A 7,025-nucleotide genomic window follows, 5' to 3' on the forward strand; every position below is an offset into this window, starting at 1 on the left:
TTTACGTTGTGGTGTACTGGCACTAGCAGCACTCCACTCTGCCCTACTGCTGCTGCTGCTGCAAGTTTTGGGGAATTTTTGCCAGACGACCATAATGCAATGAGACCGATAACGAAGCGATGGAAGCTATGTGTATGTGTGTGTGGGGGGCATGCGATAGGGTGTGTGTATGCAGTGGTGTGGCATGCAGCACACAGTTTAGACATTTTACGCAAAAGCAATTACAAATACGGCCAACGGCGCCTGCCAGCCACCCACCTCAGCGCCCAGCGCTCCTTCTGTAGTGGGTGTGGGCTACCGATAGTCCCTGAATGCTAGCTGCCAGTTCATGTCAAAGCTGACTTCGGCCACACACATGCAATTAATAGGAGTGCGTTGCCCCCAGCCCACAGAAACACGCACCCATCGCATACTGGCCAACTGTTGACTGACCCTATCGGGCACCGATTCTTACCGGGGGGGATACCCCCGAAAAATCTGTAGCCCCAACTGCGCAGCTCTGTGAAAAGTCACGTACCAACTGTTGGAAACACATCGTAAAACGTAAAACTTTGCAAAACCCAGCCACCCCCCGCCACGACTCGCTTAAAATGCACATAAAATGCTTCCTCCAGGCAATGGCATTGGAGAAAAAGGGTTTGTCAGTTCATGTCCCCCACCGCCCTGTACCCCTGGGCAACACTTCGCTGACTTTTCCACCACGCACCCCAACCCCAACCCCAAGCCCTCGTTCGTAAAACCGTTGTGTGCGTATGACGTGCAAATTTTCAAAGCTGTTGTCCCAGGGACAACTCAGGAGTGTGGCAGAGTATAAAAAAAGGGGCCAACGCATTATATTTTATGTTAGGGGAGTACGAGTATAGAAAGTGAAGGGAGTGAGGGGGTGTAGCAGGTATGCTAAACTCGCTGTGCAGTGATAATGAAGTTAATGCAGGAAGGGGGCAAGGAAGAAAGAGATATCCATAGAGAGAGCGAGAACAAGAGACGCTGCCGCCACAGCAATGAAAGTGTCGGCTATGCTAACTGAAGCAGAAAGCAGTGGCAGAGGCTGAGGCAGTGGCAGCGGCTGAGGCAGAATACATTTGTATGAGTAATTAACTCACACACACGCACACGCATGAACACTCTCCTTATTTTGCCATTGAATAATTCAGGCTCGTGCTGAATGTGTAAATCGAGCATGAAATTTGATTTGACTTTACCTTACGCTCACGGCTCACAGCTCACGGCTCAGACTCACAGCGAATAACTTTAAACGGCTGAAAGCTGCGCCAAAATGAAATAAAAATCGCACGCAGCTGAATAAAGGAGAACAAAATTAGATTTAAGGGGAGTGCAGTGTATATGTGGTGTATATGTACATGTATTTTTCCGGCAAGCATTTTCAAGCGCAAGCCCTGGCATTTCTCATTATTGCAGTGTTTCTGGAATACGTATTTTCTGTGCAATTTCATTACTTACGTAGTAGTCAACGTGTTGCAGGAAGAACAAAACAATTTTAGAGCTATTTCCAAGGAAACATTTTTCATTTTTAAATTTTATATTGAAGCACAAATTTAATTATTTTGTCCCTTAAGGGGGACAGGGGGACTACTACTCCTACTACTCCTCCCAGATTTAAATAAATTGTAATATATATTTTCGTATGAAAGCAGAAAAGGTTCGTTATGGCATCATTAGTATTGGAATTGAGGAATTTTTACCTCTTGGAATTATGTGTCTAAAATATGCAATTTTCAATTAAATTTCCCCATTAATGCTGACATTTTGAACATATTTTGCATTCATTATATTGTTAGTTATGTGATTACACGATTTTGCTGTTCTGTTTATTTGGAATTCGTGGCAAAATGTTCGCATGCACAGCACACAAATCGATTAGATGAGCAGCAATTTACTGAACTGTGCTGTACTGTACACAGCTGTCATGGCAACAATTGCGAAAAGCAAGCAATTTGGCCAAGGATATTGTTTCCTCTGGATTTGTCTAACCCATTGAAAGTTAATTCTGCAACATTTGGTTTTCGTTTTCGTTTCGGTTTTAGGGTTTGGGTGAAAGAGCAGGGGGACTCACCTGCCTGCCTGCCTGACAGTAAATACGATTACGAACCGATGCTACTGCTGCTGTGCTGAAAATACAATTTGTAAATTCAATTAACTTGTTTAGCCAGCGCAGCGGTTGGGGGGCGTGGAGCCGCACTGCTGGTGGTCCCGAGGCGCGGTTTGTGACAAGTTCATTTGTTGCACACCGCGCTTTAATGTGCTGCAACAGTGATTATCTAGTTCCAGCTAAACATCCCCACTAGTTGAGTATTTAGTTTGCCAAGCCAGCGGTTAAATTTAATTTTTATGAAGTCCCAACGGGCGAGATGCCAGAAGCAAGCACCTGCTCACATAACCACAAACACAAACACACCTGGAGATATTTTTATAAAAAAAACATCTCACAAATGGCCCCTCACATTCAAAATGGCCAATGAAAATATTCCACTTGATTTTATACAATTTTAATTAAACTCCCAGCACTTTCCCACCATTTCCTGCGCTTTTTTTTGTTTGTTTGTTTGTTCTGCTTAACCTGGGAATGGTGTGGAAAATGTTTGCACCTGCGGCTTGTGCAAACAGCCAACAAACTTACCCAGACACAAACAGGCCCAACACCCGGTGGACGTTTGTCCACAAATGCAGTTGCCAGTGAGTGGCCGCAGGTGCAAAAAAAGGACTCATAGAGGCGGATTAAGCGGAGTGCAGGAGAGTGTAGGGGAAACTCGTGGCAACGCGTGTCCAGGCGGCGCTTATCAACACCGAGTCAGGGCCCTGGACCCCGAGTCCCGACCCGACGCACGGACACTCACATTCAATCAAGCGGCCCTTTGTCGCGTTTCAAAACGATTCTGACATTGCAGGAAAAAATACCGCCATCTCTCTCTGTCTCTCGCTGTTTGCCTATTTGTGGCCCTAACCACATGTTGCCACTTTCGCTCAGTGTCCTGTCCTGTTCTGTTCCGTACTTCGTATTCGCCTTAGTCTCGCTTTAATGTCTCTGCTACTATGCTGCTCCCGCTGGAGCTATCCGTTTCCGGACCCTAATCGATTTTGAGCTAAGCGAAAGACCCACTGACAGCAACAACAACAAAGCCAACAACGGCATCTGCATCCTTTGGCAATGCCGCTGACAGTGGCGTAGCCCCAACTCAAGAAAAGCCAAATTCCAGGAATACATCAGACAAGGCGAAAGAAAGAAAAACTTTCTTCGAAGATAAAACCACAGCTAAAAGGGGAAGTTGTATATACATATATATACATATATAATATATATATATATAAATATATGTACATATTAAATTATAGCATCGGTATTGAATGCAATTTAATATGAAAAGTATTTACTTTTTCATGCCAAGAGTCCTGAAGATTATTAAATTGATTTTTTAGCTTGGCTTTTATTTTTAATCGGTTATTCTCCGGCGGGAATATAACATATAATATAATATATGTATAATATATATAAATATAATTCACGATAGGTTATTCGGTATGTTATTCGGTATGTTATTCGGTATCCCCATGTATGCCCCTCCTGGCTACGCTACTGCTCCGATTATGCCCCGTCCTCACTGTCTTTACTTTTGGCAGTTTAAAGCGAAAGAGAAACCCATTGATTGTCCCAAGCAGACGCAGACGTGGAACTAATGGAACAGTCAGAAACATTTGCCAGATTACGGACTGATGCCCCTGGCTTGGGGCCGAGGCAATGCAACTATTTATTTAGCCTGCAGCTAAGATTTTCCACGACTAAACTGGTGGCCTCCACCTCCAGCTGGGAGCTCGCAGCTCGCAGCTATGCCCCGCAGCTGTCACAGTCAGCGGACCTTGGCTTGCAGTTGATTGAGTTCGTGTTCATGTTATTATTGATTTGATTTCGCTATCGTCGAATTTGCAGTTCCGCTGGCAGTGAATACATCATCGGGCGGGCTGGGCTGGGCTGCTCTGGGCTGTCGGTCCGCTGCACACTCTTTACGGCTCGCTTGGAGTCTAATAAACTTCGAACAGGTGTTTGAATATATCTCAACCTTCGCCAACTTGTGCACATAAATCAAAATGGGTTTTTAAACTACGCCACTGGTCGGGGACTAAGCTCTCTCGGCTTCATTTGCATCTCCACCTCTCCCACTTCTCTCTTCCGAGCCTGTCGTCTGTTCCTGTCTCATGTGTGTGTGTGTGAGAGCTGCCATAAAACAGCAACAGCAACCACAAATATTTTGAAGCGATGGGGATATGGCTGTGAATGGGGAATAGAACGACGACAGCGACGACAGCGACGATGATGATGATGATGGAGGCGCATAAAACTTGTTGAATTATTCGGTTCTGGGACATGGACGTGGCTTGGAAATTCTTTGGCTGCTTTCGCCAGCCCTCTGCCCCCCGCTCAGCCGAAAACGGAATTTTTTATTATTATTGCAAATTAAAAAAGTTTACATTGGCTTAACTATGTGAACGCCACGCCACGGCAAGACAAGGCAAGGACCAGCACCAGGACCAAGACCAAGACCAAACCAGATCTGCCAGCACAACTATGTAAAAGCCAAGTTTTAGCTGAGAATGAATGAAGCTCGGCCAGGAGGCTGGATGGGCGGGAATGGGTGGGAATGGAGCAACCGATTTGCAAAGTATTTTCAACATTTCTGCCGCAAGCGCAACACAAAAAGTGTGAGTCCCAAAAAAACCCATCATAGGCAGCCTGACACACCTGACTGTCCCTGCCGCACCCCAGCCCACAGATCTACTGCCCCCACCCCCCATCCCGTTGCCAGTCAACGAGGCGTATTAGCAAATTAAATTCCATTTTCACAGGTGGGGCGTCTGCTTGTGATTATGAGCTGAGGACTTGCAGCCATCAAATTTAATGCACAACAGCCATCCAAACTGCTCCTTCCTGAAGTTGAGTTTGCTATTGTGGTTTGTGGGTGGGGGGACGCTCTGAGGGTGGTGCGAGTATGTGTGGTCTGTGGTCAGCCAGGCGCACTGTTTGCTCCATAAGTGATGTGTTCGTCCCCCCGTGGTGTGCTTTAAAATTAAATGCAGGGGAAAGGAGAAAGGGAAAGTGAAAGCTTCTCGAGTTCTATTCATTTATTTATTTTTGCCAACTCATTAGAAAAATTGAAATGTCCCCCTAGCTTAAAGGAAAACCATCTGGCAAAGTCAGAGCAAAAAAAAAAAAAAACGACAGGCCAGGCCAGAATGGCAAAGGGGGGAAGAAACATAAAAATGCCAAATGGCAGAAATAAAAGGAAAAGCACGCGCCCCGAAAAGAGAAACCCAAACAGGGGAAAGGGAAACTCACATTTTCCGCACAGTCCTCGCACGGCCTGCCTCCACTCTCCACTCTGCACAGCCTTTCGTTTATTGATAGAGTGACTCGGGGAATTGATTAAAAGGCATTGTCAAGGCTTGCCTTGCTCTGGGCTTAAGCCACGTCGGTGCACAATACTCTCCCTCGTACGCGTATACACGCACAGATCTGTAGATGTTCGATGTGTGCATATGCACGGAGGCTTTGATCTATCTCTGCCACTGCCTCAACATGAATGGGCCCGACAAAATGGCGGGGCCAGGAACTTGTCTAACAATTTGACGCTTTAATCCGTCCCTCAATGCCGACAGACAGACAGTCAGACGAACGGACAGACGGACGAAAGGAAGGCAGGCAGTCAGGGCGAGCGAGTGATAGAAAAGAAAAACTCAAACAGCTCACTGTCTTCGCTTCAGTTGGCCAAAAGCAAGCTGAGATTCATTCAAACTGGCATGGCTATCCACGTCTCTCTCTCTCTGTTTCTGTGTGTGTGTGTATGTGTATGTGTACGGATGTATCTGTGTGCTGGCTTTCTTTTATGCGTTTCATTTCTATCTGGTGTCGTATTATGGTAATTCGCATCGAGTCCGATTAGGGGCAACATGTGGAAGAACGAGTTTCTCTGCAACAGCAGAGCCTTTTCCAGTATCCTGTCTCAGGCTCTCTGCATGGCATTCTGTTTGTAACTGAATATAAAATATTTAATACTCGCTCAAGTAATATATATTATTAAACTAATCAGAAAGGAAAGACAGCATAAAAATTGCTCATTAAATTTAAATTTAAATTACAAATTGATTTGTGGTTTAATCAGGGAAAAATGTGGAGTACATTCCCCTAAAAATAAGCCTGAAAAGGGTTCATATTCGGGATTGTTTAAGGCTCCTCTTTTAGCCACGAAACGAAAGACAAATGAAAAGACAATGAAAATGATTTTCGCTGTGGGTCCTGGCAAATGAGCTGGCGAATGATTGCTAGTGGGACCGACCGGGAGTTGGGCTTTGTGTCGCGCCGCGACACATCTGGCACAAGCTGACACTGAACTGGCAGCTGGTCTTGACCAGAGCTAGCCAGATGGGGTGGAAGAAGTGCCTTCAGATTGCTTGCACTTTTCCCCACTTCAATCCACACCACTCCAAACCAGAGTCGCTTTCCCTTTATTTTCTCTGTGCTGATTTGCCACTTGAGAATTGTATGCTGGCCATAATTTAATATCATGCGAAACGAGTTTATGGCAATTGCAATTTTATTTGCCTGGCCAGCGCACTCAAGCCTCACAGAACACAGACTTACATATAGACAGATGTATGGTATGCCTGGCCAGAGAGTTGTCGTTGATTCGATTTCAGTTTCTCAGTTAATCAATTGATTTTTCCTGCAACAGCTCCGACAACAGCATTTGCATCTGTATTTATGTGTGCTATTTGTGGAGCTGTGACCAAGCAAAAGCTAGCAGCTTCCACTTGCATATCTTTCTATATAAAAGGTAATACACATGGATTTCTATTGCTATTTGCTTGACTTTTATTGCATTGAATGCTCTTTGAATTCTTCTTAAAAGGGATGGATTTAAGAAATGTCGCAGTGGAAACGGAATTTATATTTCCCCACTGGTCGCAGGGTAATTCCCATTGTCTCGCTTTGAGCGTTACTTTTATGTGAACGCTTC

The sequence above is a fragment of the Drosophila obscura genome, unplaced genomic scaffold (assembly GCF_018151105.1).
Source record: "Drosophila obscura isolate BZ-5 IFL unplaced genomic scaffold, ASM1815110v1 contig_150, whole genome shotgun sequence".
Lineage (NCBI taxonomy): Eukaryota > Metazoa > Arthropoda > Insecta > Diptera > Drosophilidae > Drosophila > Drosophila obscura.